General features: G+C 32.7%; 1 protein-coding gene across 1 annotated transcript in view; it reads right to left on the minus strand.

Annotated features, from left to right (window-relative positions):
• The window catches only part of LOC115880265 (protein expanded), a 181,776-nt gene extending 169,705 nt beyond the window's left edge, over positions 1-12,071 (minus strand). Inside the window, exon 1 of the mRNA XM_030897451.1 lies at positions 11,777-12,071. The gene's annotated coding sequence lies outside the window, so the exon portion shown is untranslated. The remainder of the gene's footprint in view (positions 1-11,776) is intronic.
• Positions 12,072-15,930: the final 3,859 nt, after the last annotated feature.

Genomic DNA, 15,930 nt, shown 5'->3' on the forward strand with positions numbered 1-15,930 from the left:
TTTTCCGCCATCTTTGTACCGCGATATCTCCTTAATGGTTGACTTTTGACCCAACGTTTATAAAGCAAACTACCCTTTATTTTGAACAAGGAATCACCCCCTGAAGTTTTTCGCATTTGTTTTGAAACACACTGTATATTCTCCATCTATTTTTAATAAATTGTTGGTCCAGTTCAATTGAAGGAACTGTGGGGTGTTTATTAATCACCATAATTTTGGTAACTAAAAAAAACTATTATTTAATACTCTACTATCAGAATATAAACGAAAATATAATAAAAAAAATTACCCCGAGCCGGTATTGAACTCTGGACTTCTCGCTTTATACGCTGAATGTTTTCGCGCCACGCTATGGAGACTTGTTCGATTTAAATTCAATACTAGTATTTAACGGAATAAATAAAAAAAAAATTCACAGATTTTGCAACATGCGCAACCATCATAGGCGTATTGAAAATACCAGACACAAGTTGGCGGTTGTCGAAGAAAAAAACTTTTTTTTACACACCCCTTAATTTTAAATGAACTTATTCGATACTTTACGGTCACCCTTATAATGTTTACTACTGAACTGTGATATTTATTTCTTGGTTACAGAAAACATGCAATGTAAGGTCGTGGCGGTAAGCAGCAAACATAAATTACATTAATAAAAATTAATGTAAAAAATAAAATTTGGTCACAAAAAGGTTTTATTATTTTTCTAAAGTTCTACGATGGTAATAACCATAAATATAAAATCTTGACACTTAGTGATGGTGGTTTCATTATGTTGTTTCTTGCATTGGACTTTATTAATTAAATATAAATCTGAAACAAAATTTCTGATTTTAACGGTATGTACCTATAATTTTTTAATATTAATTCTGAAAAATAAGAAAGTAAACGTAATAATAATTAATATCGGTTTAAAGGTCGAAACTACCAGTATGATTAGATTATCGATGTATACATGTATACTCTTTTTTTTTTCTCAGGTAAGACAGACTTTTCTTGTCATCGTCTGATGACATCCCATACCAATCTATTTATTTTACTTAAAAAAGTTTCCAATATTTTTTAAGTTAGTTATGGATGGGTTTAAATATAAATCCGTCATGCGTAGTCTCTTGTTGTTTTTAACCAGTTTTATTGGTTTATTTCAAAAATGACAGATAATATTTCAATTTTACTGGTTTGACGAAACGATGAACGACAAATGGACGCCGGATTAGGATTATAAGCCCCTCAATTTTAATATCTTTGACATGTGTGCCTGTCCAGTGGCCTATTATAAAATATTTTTGAAATGCTGCGAATAAGAAACTTCTTATTTCTTATGAAAATCATTTTTATTATCTTGGCTCTCCGAGACGTTTTCCATATCCGTATATACACTAGTGGTAAGTCACGGTAATATTTATTAACCATATTCATATTAGGTATTATTACTTACCTTCCTGATTTATATTTCCTGTTGTCTCTGATGGTCCTTCAAAATCTTCCAAGGTCGAAAAAGAAGTACCGATTGTAGTTACTGATAAAACTTTAGCAATTTTCTTGCGATTTCTATAGGCTCGACAACGTTTGACGTTTAATTTAAGTTTTCTAGCTTTTTTTTCATCTTCTGTAGTATTTAAGATTTTTTTTAACGAAGATTTAGTTAATGAACGATGAACCGTTTCGCTTATCCACCATTTTTTAAAAGGTACCACAGACCACTCGATTCGAGTCATCACGTGAACTATTGGATTTTATATTTATATATTATATTTGCATTTTATATCCGATTCAACTTATGACTTCCGATCTGATTACTCCTACACTGATATAATCTGTATTACGACTTATGCTAGGTTAATTAAGGAAATTTGCGACCAATTTTGAATTAAGTTATACTGCAAAGACTAGCATAGCCTATGATTTGTCGTTGTCAATTATAATTTAAAAGTAAAAATACTATTTTTACTTTTAATTAACCTTACTACTTAATATTATTTTTATAAAGCCACAAAGGAGAACAACAAATTGATAATGATTAAATAGACCATCCAAGAGATAATGAAATTTAAAAAAAAATTAAGTTTTAACTGTCATAATTTACTAGGAAAAAGCAGTTCTAGCATAATTCAATAGGTTCAAAATTTACACGACCATTAGTTTTTACCTTTTCGATAAGTTATGAGATCGTTGGGATACGAGAGGTGCTTAGACATTTTCATTTTCAAAAACGTCTTGTATTTCGAAAATGAATTTTACTTCGAAGAGCAAGTAAATTAGTGGATATACCTAAATAAGCCAAATAGGTATCTTTTTTTCAAGTAATGATGTTTATAAAATAGGCGAGTATTGTTTTAACAAATACTTATACGTATATTACGTCAAAGTGCAGAGACAACATTATTTTTGATGTCGACTGTAAAATAATGTGAAAATTTCGGGAGTTATAAAAAATGATATACAAATACATAAAACATGATAGAAAGTTTAGCAAATATTATATTACAATCAAAAATAACATACATGCATACATATAAATTTAAAATGTGGTAAATACAAATATGAGGTATGGGTGCAAAATATGACATGTGCATTGGTGGCTTACACACTGGATAAAATCAAAAAAATTGCTAATCAATTAAAAAATGCAATAAGGAAGTTAGCGTCTTTTTAACTTATATTGATAACAACTAAAGTATACTAAAATCAATAAATTTTACAACTAGACAATTCCATAATTTCGGAGAAAAAAGAATATTATCATATGTATCGATTTAAAGTCTAAAGCACTTCGCTATTAAACTGTTAAGAAAATCAAGAAATCAAATTTAATTAACTAACCCAATCCCGTAAGGACGCAACTCAAATAAAAATTACAGAACTGTTTTTATATGAAAAAATACATCTTGATACATGGAAGACGAGTACTAAATTTTATAAAGATATTTAAAATAGTATCAGTGTTATTATAAAAAAAAACTGATTTTCCTGAAAACTTTACCGCCCTGTATAAAAATGGGAGGCAACATTACTTTTGATACTGTTAAATAATATGATAACTAAGAAATATATAAAAAAATTGTGTACAAATACATTAAACAGAGAATACAAAATTATATACATACATATAAGTACCATAATAAGGATAATACCTTATTGTTTACAAATACAGTGTGAGCTTACAAGACTCAGTTACGAACAAAATAAAATGAAATATTCATGAAATATAACACAAACCCTATTAGCTTCACGGCTTATACAATCGAATAAATCACATAATATTTCTCTCACCTACATACTTGACTTAAAACTCAAAAAGTACTCACCAATATCTTAAACCTAACAGATTTTAATCAATTTTCAACACTTTTAACACTTCGAAGCGTATTTTAACATTATGGATCAATTTATTTACGACCTCTACCTCATTTCGGCCTTTGAACGGCCTTGCCCTATTCCATATTCCTATAACGCCGGCTAAACTATCGACGTGTTGACAGGCAGGTTATCGAACCCATGCGGCTCTAGCATGTCGTTTTTTCAAAGATGGGTCCCATATAAACGCGGCCAGAAGTATTTTCAATACTAAAATATAGAATCTTCTTTCAATGTGCAGTAGTGTACGCAACGTCTATCAGCAGCCAGACGACTCGCACTTGGTTCCAGAGAGCATATCAAAAGATATATTAAAGAGCCAGCTTTCTTAGACTATAGGTTTCTACTAGCCTTCTTAGTTCCTGAAATACAGGGAAAATGTGTGATGCGCAGTAGTGAACAAATGTTGAATACAGATATGACGCGCAGTAGTGAACGCAACGTCTACCGGCAGCTAGACAGTCCGCACTCTGTTCAGGAGAGCATAGCAAAAGATATATTAAAGAGCCAGCTTTCTTAGACTATAGGTTTCTACTAGCCTTCTTAGTACCTGAAATACAGGGAAAATGTGTGATGCGCAGTAGTGAACAAAAAATGTTGAATCAGTCCGCACTCTGTTCAGGAGAGCATAGCAAAAGATATATTAAAGAGTCAGCTTTCTTAGACTATAGGTTTCTACTAGCCTTCTTAGTACCTGAAATACAGGGAAAATGTGTGATGCGCAGTAGTGAACAAAAAATGTTGAATACAGATATGATGCGCAGTAGTGAACGCAACGTCTACCGGCAGCTAGACAGTCCGCACTCTGTTCAGGAGAGCATAGCAAAAGATATATTATATTAAAGAACCAGCTTTCTTAAAATTCTCTCTCGAAAACGTTGCTAGCTTTTAGACTATAAATAAGACAGCGAAATCGTTATGGAAATGAAAATATAAAATGACACCAGTCACAAGCAAATCGTATATCCGATGAACGGAGGCATGAAAATGCAATAAATTTAAAAACTGCGTAATTTTCTAACCAATCGAAGTCTTTAAATGCAACCAATAAAATTAATATCGTATCATCGCCATGAAAATCAAGCTTGAGGCATAAGAATAATCCTCTGAATAATGAATATGGAAAAGCTATATTGGATATTATTGGGGAAAACGTTTTTTTTTTCCTACAAATATGCGATGCTTTACAAACATTTAGAAACAATCTCACAAAAACTGTTTTCTCCGAAAAATTATTTTACATTTAAAACAAGGCGACGCAAATCTCTCCAATCTATGTGTGTATATTTTTTTCCATATTTGGGATTTCCCTTAAACTAAAATTTTCCTTGTTATAAGGTTAAAGATTTAACTGCTGCAATGATTATAGTTTAATAGCAGATAAAGGACTTATTAACAAATATAACCAATAATGTCTATCAATGCAGCGTTTACAAAAGGAAAAATAATCACTCTGTGACACAAGCGAGCATAAATTTAATTTAAATGTCAGTTGAATTCCGTTCTCGACCGACTACCGTTCCCTACGTTCGTGTAGGGTAACTCACTCGCGTTCAACCGTTTGTAATTGTTTGTTATTGAGAAACTAGGTGTCTATTGACATTGTTAATTAATTTAGTATTTACGACACGCGGTTGCGTTCTACGCGTACTTCTGTATTTTGTTTACGTAATTAGTAAGCAATAGAATTCGGTCAAGATAAAATGCATACCTAATAGATAAATATTTTGAATTTTATTTTCTATCAATTCCTATTCTCTTCCTTTTTATAAAGAGAAAGAAAAAACAAAAACCAATTCCTATTCCTATTTTAAAAAACTTATCAGTGGGACTCTGGGAAGTGCTAAGAAAACCACCGCTTAAAAACTGCAAACCTAGTAAATAATTACACGTACAAAACTGGCCTGTTTAAGGGAGAAAACTGAAGATTTTGTAGCAAAGAACCACAAAAACAATACCAATGCTTAACGCCTTCAGGAGGTTGTAGTTGTTGGAAAACCTAAATAAGTAAATATTTTCTAAACTTCAAGATAATTTTCCGAAAGTGTTTCCAAAAAAATTTGAAATTCATTACGAAATAAATCAAGGTACCTTCCAAAAATGCTCATTTTACAGGTATGTTACATTCATTCAAGTTCCCACTGGTAAAAAAAGTGCCAGACAAATAAATCAAATATCTTATTTTTAATAACTGACTTGGTTTTATCTCACAACTCTTAGATCTACCGGGTACGTCTCAAAAGTTGTTCACCCCTACAACTTTTTATTTTTTCAGATAAAAAACGAGATTTGGTATGTTAGTAAGTATATGATATAAATTAGGATTGATTGGCGTATTCAATTGTTGTTGGTCAATTCCTGTTTCACCGGAAATGACTACAACTTTTGATTTTTAAATGGCATCCTAGGTATATTTTTACTTTATTCGATAGAAAATGACCCTCTGATTAGAATGACATATCATATGTCAATTTCTGACATTTTTACTTAAAAAATCTTATTTTAAATTTCAATCTAGAGTGCTGTGCTAAAATCAGTAATTTTTAATCAGGAAGTCTTAGAAAAATAGATTTGATCGTCTAGTGTTTTTCGTGTCTTGTCCTGGCCGGTTAAAAGATGCCCAACACGTATTTTTAATTATAACTCTAAAAATCTAAAGCATTTTTTACGAATAATTTAGTACCACACACTTGGTATTTCGAGTCAAATTGTCGATATGAACCGCATGTTACAATTTCAAATAAACCATATACGAAAATATCAAAAGTTGACATATGATGTCATTCTATTCAAAGTGTCATTTTCTGTGGAATAAAGTAAAAAATACCGAGGGTGCCATTTAAAAATCAAAAGTTGTAGTCATTTCCGGTGAAACAAGAAATGACCAAAAACAATTAAATACGTCAATCAATCCTAATTTATGTCATATACTAACATACCAAATCTCGTTTTTTTATCTGAAAAAATAAAAAAGTTGTAGGGATGAACCACTTTTGAGACGTACCCGGTAGATCTAAGAGTTGTGAGATAAAACCAAGTCAGTTATTAAAAATAAGATATTTGATTTATTTGTCTGGCACTTTTTTTAATTTAAAAAAAATGAAGAAACACATTATTAAAAATTGTATTAATCAATAATAAATATGTAAAAAGTAAAAATAAATATGTAAAAATATGTAAAAATTACAGTTGTAAAAATTAATAAAAAATAACAAAAACGATTAAAAAAAGTCGCCTTGGCCTTGGATTCGAACCTGCCTTACTACGAATTCAACGTCATAGCAGCGTATTGTATATTACATTTTTGTTTGTTGTCCTGTGTTCATTGGTTTAGTGTGGGTTAAAATGGATCTAAGTATATTTTGTGTTTTGAAGTCCTAACGCCGAGGACTTGAAAGATTCTATGTAAAATTCTTACTTAAAAGATAATGTTTAGTGAAAGTACTTTTTTATTTATAAACATTTATTTAATTCTGTTTTTAGTATTTGTTCTTATAGCGGCAACATAGATACATTATCTGTAAAAATTTCAACTGTCTAGCTATAACGGTTCAGAAGATAAACCTTTGTGACAGACGGACGGACGGGCGGACGGACTGACAGCGAACTCTTAGTAATAGGGTTCCCGTTTTTACCCTTTGGGTACGGAACCCTAAAAAACAACCTCTGGACAGCCCATCTGATGAAGGGTAGGCCCAGAAACCGGTCGTTGGAGTTGGTTCCTCCCTTAAGAAAATAGCAGCTCAAGGCAAGAAATTTGTATTTAGTAATTTAAAAATTATCTTACTGTTATTCGCAAATTTCATATAAAAGGTTCAAAGAAAATTTTCAAATAAGAAAACTGATATGGAGCATTTTTAGGAACTCTAAATCGCATTTTAAATAGCGAAACACCCTCTATATATTTCGAGATATATTTATAATTTACCTTATAGAGAAATAAGTTTGTAATACCTGCTTTGAATTCCTATAATTAGAGATGGAAAAGATATTAGTAAAAACTAATGATATATTCCTGTCAACTCGAATCTTATCTACAAAAACAACCAATCAAAAGATCATTACACTAATAACGATCCGTGAGTAGTAGAAACACCGGTGTTATGACGTTCCCAAGTGACAAAAACTTGTCAGTCTCATAATCCAAGAATAATATTATTTCGAAATGTAACTTTCACGGTTAAATAACAATATTAATGAATTTAGAAATAAATAATTTGAAAGAAGATATTGAACAATTGGTTAAGTAAATATCCTAGTAATACCTAGCCTAATAGTTATTTGTATGTTAGTATTTACTTATTTATTTGCTTATCGCCATTTTAATTGTATGTTATTAAACTCGAGTTTTGGGGTCAATATTGAGATGCCTATTGTAATTTAAAAATAAATCATCTTTTAGTTTATTCCGTCCACTGCTGAACAATAGCCTCCCTCAACTCTAGCCATTTCTTTCTATTTTGTGCCACTTGGATCCAATTTCCATCTTAATATCATCTATCCATCGACTAGGAGGTCGTCCTCTGCTTCTATAGGCCTCGTGTCTCAGCCTCCATTCTAGAAGTCTCTTTGACCACAGTCCATTATTTGTGAACCTAGCCACATGTCCAGCCGAATTCCATTTAAGATGTAAGACAGATATCACCGCATCCCTTACTGCTGTATAATTTCTATATATATTCTCTTTCGATAAAATACCCAATCATACCATAGATTGGGTATTTTATCCCTAAGTGTAATTCCCAACATGAACTTTTCCATTTTCCGTTGCATGACCTGTCGTCTATGTAGGTATGTTCTTTTTTGTCAAAGTAAATGTTTCAGCTCCATACGTGAGGACAGGCAAGACACACTGAAATCACCAAACAATCACACTAGTAGCTACACGGACAAATACATGCATTTCGGCAACGATGGCCAAAGACATGAGATGAATAAAGGAGAACAAAGTTGCCAGAGAGATAACAAAAGTAATAATTATTAAATTATGGAGAGGAACAAGTATTTGAATTAAAATTTTAGATAGGTGTATTTTTGAGTTTATATTCAGCAATTAAATTCAGAAAATTTATACCAAATGAGGCCCATACCCATACACAATCCTAAACGTGATAATTGGTGATAATTATAATTAAAATTGGTCATCATAGGTCATATATACATAATACCTTAATCTAAGCATAATAATATAAACAAGGATAATAGCGAGCACAATAGATAGATAGATAGATAGATAATAGTTTATTCATTCCAGTAAAAGAAATTACAAATAATGTTCATATGAACGTGGAACCCGTCTAAACAAAGAAAAACAAAATATAATATGCTATTGACTATGGGCAGAAAAAACTAACATAATTTCCTTACATCTAGATATATCTTAGAAATATACAAATACATTTTTTTAATATTTAAATTAAAATCCACTTCCGACGGCTAGAGCCGCCTTTGAGCTATCTAAGAAAAAATCCTGCACTGAGTAAAACGCTTTATTTACTAAATACCCCCTTAAAGCGGACTTTAGTTTGTTTCTTGGCAAGTTTCTAATAGCCATGGGAAAAGAATTGTAAATTTTTACAGCATTAAATTTTACATTTTGTTGAATAAAGGTATAATTACATTTTTCTGATTTTAGATTTTTGTACAATCTTGTATCATGATTATGATCTCTATTGCATTGTAAAAATAAATCTTTGTTATCACTTACAAATAACACTGATTCCATGACATAAATACTAATAACAGTTAGGATATTTTTTGAGATAAATACACCTTTGCAGCTATCTTTCGAATGCATTCCATACATAGTTCGTATCAGCCTTTTTTGTAGTATCAATATCCTACTAATATCAGAAGAATTTCCCCAAAAGATAATTCCATATTTCAAGCGTGAATGTATATATGCATAATATGCACTCAATGCTGCTGTCTCGTTTATTTGGTCACGTATAACTTTCATTGCATAACAATATCTAGCAATATTTTTTGCTAAAAAATCTATGTGACATTTCCAGTCTAGTTTTTTGTCGATGTGTAAGCCCAGAAGCACTACCTCGTCTTTAGAAGTTAGATTGTGCCCTTTATATGGTATAGATATTTTATCGTTCGACCGGTTTGCAAACAGAAGAGTCTGTGTTTTTTGAATATTTAAAGTTAGATCATATGCATTGAAATATTCTGTTAGCGTATTAATATTATCGATCACTCTTTTCAATAATATTTCTTTGTCAGATTCGCTAAAAATCAGAGCAGTATCATCCGCGTACATGACCTCAGATGAAATAGTGGGAAGTTCATTCGTGTATAGTATATACAATAATGGTCCTAAAACCGATCCTTGTGGAACACCCTTTTTTATTGAAATTTCATTTGAGTACAACACTTTTCCATCCTTATCCACATCAAATACGCATTGTATTCGGTTTTCCAAATATGATTCTACCAGTTGACGAGCAATACCTCGTATACCAAAATTTTCTAACTTATTACATAGTTTTTTATGATTAACGGAATCAAATGCTTTGGATAAGTCTAATAGTAAAGCCATGGTGACCTTATTGTTATTCAGTGAGGTTAATACTTTCGAAAGGGATTGATAAATAGCACGAATGGTAGATTTGTTTTTTCTAAAGCCATTTTGCAGATCGGATAATAGACTGTTATTTTCAATAAAAGTTATAAATCTCTCATATATGATTTTCTCAATGACCTTATTGATGTTAGAAAGGATAGAAATAGGTCTGTAATTTTTTTCATCTGATTTACTCCCTTTTTTATGAACTGCCCTAATTTGAGCAATTTTTAGTTGTTCAGGATAAGTCCCTGTTAGAAACATTAAATTTATTATGTGCACTATTGGCTTAGAAATGATATTTGCATTTTCTTTTAATATACTTGTAGGTATTTGATCTATTCCGACAGATTTCTTATTTTTTAAATGAGCGATAATTTTTTCAACTTCCAATTCGGTAGTCGGTTGCAAAAATATTGAGTTCTGGCATACTTGAGTATTATTTAAGTTAGACTCTGGAGATGTGTTAACATCAATGTCTAGATTAGCGAAATATTCATTAAGTTGATTAAGTATTAAAATAGGACTATCATATTTTTGCGCAAAATTGTCAATTACAGAATGTTCTTTCTTATTCCCTGAAATTTTATTTACAAGCGTCCAGACAGCTTTACTTTTATCGTCTGATTGTATTATTAAATCATTATTATATTTCTTTTTAGCTTCTAGAATGACTTTTTTTAAGATGCTACTATAATTTTTATAAACAGAGCTGTCAATAATACCATTTTTCATTTTATAATATAAATTTCTTTTTGTTTTGCTGGATATCTTTATGCCTGTACTTATCCAGTTTTTAGATTTATTATTAATATTTATTTTTTTATATGGAAAAATCACATTTATAAAGTGGTTTAATGTATAAGCAAAATTGTTATAAGATGTATTAACATCATTAATACTTGTTACATTGTCCCAATCAACTAGTTCGAGATTTTGCTTGAAATATTTTAGTTTATGTTTTGAGAAAATTCTTCTAGTAACAAAATTTGACATATTTTTTATATCCTTATTAACAGTGAAATAGATAAATTGAGCATAGTGATTGATAAATTTGTATGCAATACTCCTGTGTTGTAATCCGTATAATTAATAAAAATATTATCTATTAATGTTGATGATTCTTTTATTACTCTTGTAGGATCAAAAATAGTTTGATGAAGATCGTAACCCAATAGTAAATCCACAAAAGTATCAGTCTGGTTATTTTTATTAAACAAATTTAAGTTACAATACGCTCTGAGTATTGAAATTTAGCTTAGAAACTCAGTTAATGATTTAAATAGATATGTCATACCAAAAATATGCGCGTTTTAAATTGAATACTCCATTTAACATTACTGTTTAAACCTTAAAAATAAACACCAAGTCGTAGGTATATTTACATTTAATAACAATTATCTATTTCCTTGAAGACATTCCTAAACTAACCTAACCAATATTCCAATTGAGTAGAGTTCTTAATTTAACATAGGTAGATTAGTCTATTATCTCTGGGAAACCAGCATCTAGCATCTTCAGTAATGATAAAATAGCAAGTAAATATTCGGACTGAAACTGCAACTAAAAATATTAAACCAGTTTGATCACAAGAAACTTTATCATATTTTTAAATAAAAGAAATATGTCATGTTTTAAGACGATGATACACAATGTATAACAAACTTGACGATATATTAAAACACACGGATATTAGGACAGCAAACATAATTGGTTAATACTAAACTGATTTAAATTTCACCAAAGGTCACTGTTATTATTGTATAATCCTGAAACGACAGAAACTATGTACACTAAGCAGACACTTTTAAACATAGCAGCATTAATTTAGAAACAGTGTTAATCACTTACCATGTGTTTAAATTAAAATCCAAGATGCGCGCACATTTGCGCCCATATCAATTAAGCCAAACCAAAAATCCAACAAACTCTTGACGCACTTGTAACTGAAGAAGACCCGAAAGCAAACGATCACTGAAATCACCACACAATCACACTAGTGTCGACACGGATAAATACACGCGTTTCGGCAACGATGGCCAAAGAGATGAAAAAATGGAGCGTAACCGACGCTGAGCAGCGACCACGTCTCTAACCGCCGACCGGCGTTGGTATTCCTCGACTAAATTCCCTATTTTAACTTTGTAGCGGCCAGGTACATTCTGAGACAAAATATCATCGGAATGCAGCGGTACGACGCCACCATTGCTGCCGAGCGGTACCCGGTCGAGGTACCGCGACCAAGACTTGGCTGGTCCACCGACCGGTACAATCGGGGAGGCAAGCGCGGCGGTACGGTCGGAGGAAATTCGTGCGTGAGCTCGTGGCATTTTTTCCAATCAAAAATATCTGTGATAGCAGGAAATGAACTATCAATTACTGTACCATGATACATAGAGATCGTTTTTAAACCAATCCTCTTCCTTGTTTTAGTACCGAGAGAAAAATAAATTTGAAGAAAAAACAATTTTTCGTTTCAATAGATTCACTAAAGTCAGGGAAGATTTTGAAAAGTCCAGAGTAGTCTAAAATCTAGAAAGCGTTTCCTTGCTACTATAGAATGTAGAATGTTTAGGAGGGGAGTTAATCACTGCGACCTTACAGATCTATTGTGTGTTCCCCTTTCTTGAGTTATAACGAGTTCTAACTCATCATACAGTCTCGCGACTTTAATAAAAGCCAGTGTCTGAGACGGCTCTACAGAGGCCAACTCTCCATCAGCCGTCACTTCAGCCGTACCAAAGTTCACGGCACGAACGGTCATAGTCTCGGCGCACTCAGTGATAAGGTGTTCTGGTGTTTCCCCATTTTCCCCACAGAATCTGTATTCACCATTGTTTCTCAGCTTCAGCCTACTGAGGTGTTCGTTGAGGAGACAGTGTCCTGTTAGATCCGAAGGCAATCCGAAGATTGTTTTTACTTAAATCTAAGTAAATCTTCCCTTCTAGGCCGTTGTTCCTTGCTACTAACTGAATTCTGGATGACATAAGAACTAATCATCACATGGAACCTGTTGAAACACTAATAGCACAAATGCAACTACTGCAGTGTAACCTCAGATTTCTAAGAATGTATCAGAAAACCATGAATCAACTAAGAAGATAGGTCAGAACCTATCGTAACTGACCACACAGATGTGCCCAACCCAAAAGTCAAAAGATATGCCAGAACAGAGTAAACTGCCAATAACTATATCTTCATGATGCATTGAGATTGTTACATGGCCTCCAGAACCATTTTTTTTCAACTCTAATATTTGTTACAGCCAAGTAAACTATCAAAATTACTTCATCTTCATGGAGTATTTGATATTGTTTTGAGCCCATTCAATATTCGTTATTTTTTATACAAAGACAAAATTGAATCTGTAATGCCGGGTCCAGACCAAGCAGACAAAACAATGACAAGACAGAAACATTCATGTTTTACGACAAAGTTGTGACAAATCCAATACATTTCTGCGACAGTTTTGTCTCATTTTTGTTTTGTTTCAAAATTCGGAGACTTTTCAATGTCCCGTCTCAAGTCGTTAAAGATCAAAGTATCTATGTTTTGTTCGTATATTTTGGGACATGTTGTCGGCGCAGTGAGGATTGCGTGTGCTGCCAACAGTAGGAGACCAGTGAAATCACACATGGTTAATAAAACTCATTCGTAACAACTAAACTTTTGACTTATTTGTACTTTTGTCATTGCGGTGTGGACAATTTGTCTCAAGTTTTGTGTCAGAAGTTTCCATTTTTTTGTGACAAGTTTGCTTAATTGCTTAAATTTTTTGTCACCTTGGTCTGGACCCGGCATAATAGATTTTAAAATGTAACATACGGTACAGATATATAAGACTACTTTTTGAAAGTTGTGGATAAGCATCAAACGGGTTGGTATCAGCACATACCGTTAATTCTAATGGCATATAGAAGCGATGCAAAACACGATCCAAAGCACATCCAAAGTATTTTGGTTTAATCAAAGTATTTCAGGAAACAAAAATAAATTAATTATAAATATAAAAACAGTTATTACTTCCATCAACAAAACTCACCTTCTTAATAGCACTTAAGTTCACCACTTTCAGTTCAAAATATTCTAATAAAGTTGCGATGAGTTTTTTACGGCTATTAAGCTATCTTGTACACCTCGCGCTAAAAGAGGTTTTAAAAAGAACAATGTTCGACTGCAAGGTCTGCTAGTAAACATTTTCAAGCTTAAAGTATCCAAATAATACAAAGCTAAAGTGTCAAAACGAATAACAATATCAGGAAATAAATAAATAAATGCGGCAACTTGACATGTTTTACAGCAGAGCTACCACCTGAATCCCCAGCGCGAAATTTAAGTTCCAGTTAGTCAGCATAGCGGCGAATATGTCCATGGATGGCGTAACTAAAAGTTTAATTGATATGAAATATAATGGCGCGTATTTTAATATCAATCCCCCACAATGTCAACCTCCCACAACAGATGGCGCCTCTGACTTGGAACCATTTTTCGTTCTTTTTCTTGGTATATTCTTTGCTGCCAACGTCCCCGTTGGTGACAAGTGTCAGTAAATGCAATCCCAGCAATTGCATCTGTAAACCTTAAAAGACTAAAAATTAAGGCTAACTAAAGCAAGGCAATCTTTATTAACTCTACCCAAAGGCGATTGCCCACCAATTACACTAAGCAAAGAACAAATTCCACACGACGTTACCGCAAAATACTTAGAAATGCATCTGCATAGGGGGCTAACCTCGCAGTAACATATTTGGAGGAGAAGACGTAAGCCGTGGACGCATAACTTCGATCATTGGCTGATGGCAAATTCTCAGTTCACGAACAAACAAAAGTAAATAACAGTTTACAAAACAACTGTAAAGCCAGTTTGGACATACGGAATAGAACTCTGGAGTACATCAAGTAATAACAACAAGAAATCCTGGAAAGGTTTCAGATCAAAGCTATTATGGTGCGTTTAGACTTGAGCACGCGCTGATCCTCCGCGAATGCTCACGCTCACTCTGAATCTGTCTGTGCGCGAGCAGCCGCGAACGTGAGCCGTCTGGTGTCGGGTTTTGGTCCGTGCTCAAAGGGATTTTATGTGTGCGCGAACGCTCAGTTTGCACCGGCAATTTGTTTTATCTGCGTTCGTGCGTGCGTGTGTGATTTTTTTCGTTTTCTTTATTAAAATTATGGAGTGGATCAATGAATCTTCGTTATTATTAATTGAAGAATATGAAAATTTGCCTATATTATGGGATGTTAAACATTATTTGTATTTTTAAAAAATAAAAAAAAAACGCATGGCAAGATCTTGTAAATAAAATTAATATTGAATATGTCGATATAAATGAAATTGCTATTCTAAAATTTGTATCTTTTGTTCGTAATTTTTGGTGTTATTAAATTTTGTAAATATTCAAAGTCGGGTCTGGTCATTCTTGTAAAGTTTTTGAACTGATCATAGCCCTCCTCAGACACGAAGTTGTTGCAGTAAATTATATCGATTTCTAAAAATTTGGGTTTGCCACCAGCGACGATGTTTTCGATTTTTCTCCTTTTTAATAATTAAGCTGTGCATAACAATGACTGCAGCCTCGACTATTTCTTGGTCGTCCATTATTTTCGTCAACACAACTCTGCTGTGCGCGCACAAATGGATCACTTCATTCGTCGAAAAAGAAGTTTTTAATTTGAACGGAGCCGAGAGCGCGAACGAATGCCGTGCGCGCACGCACCGCTCGTGCGTGCTCAAGTCTAAACGCACCATTAGATCTATGCTCAACATTTCAAAATGCATTCACAACAAATATATTCTGCATGACCAAATTCTCAACACTGGTGAGAGTGTAACACAAGAAATTGCTGCCTGAAGCCTAACAAAAGTTCCAACAAAAATTAACAAGACATGTTAATGCTCTGGCTATCAAACTAACAGGTTGTGGAAGTACCATTTACTCCAGACTGAGGAGGACTAGTGTTCCAAATCTAACAAAACTATTCCCCAAATATTAATAGTGAATGAG

This window comes from Sitophilus oryzae, unplaced genomic scaffold (genome assembly GCF_002938485.1).
Source record: "Sitophilus oryzae breed Bouriz unplaced genomic scaffold, Soryzae_2.0 scaffold_1620_pilon_pilon, whole genome shotgun sequence".
NCBI lineage: Eukaryota > Metazoa > Arthropoda > Insecta > Coleoptera > Curculionidae > Sitophilus > Sitophilus oryzae.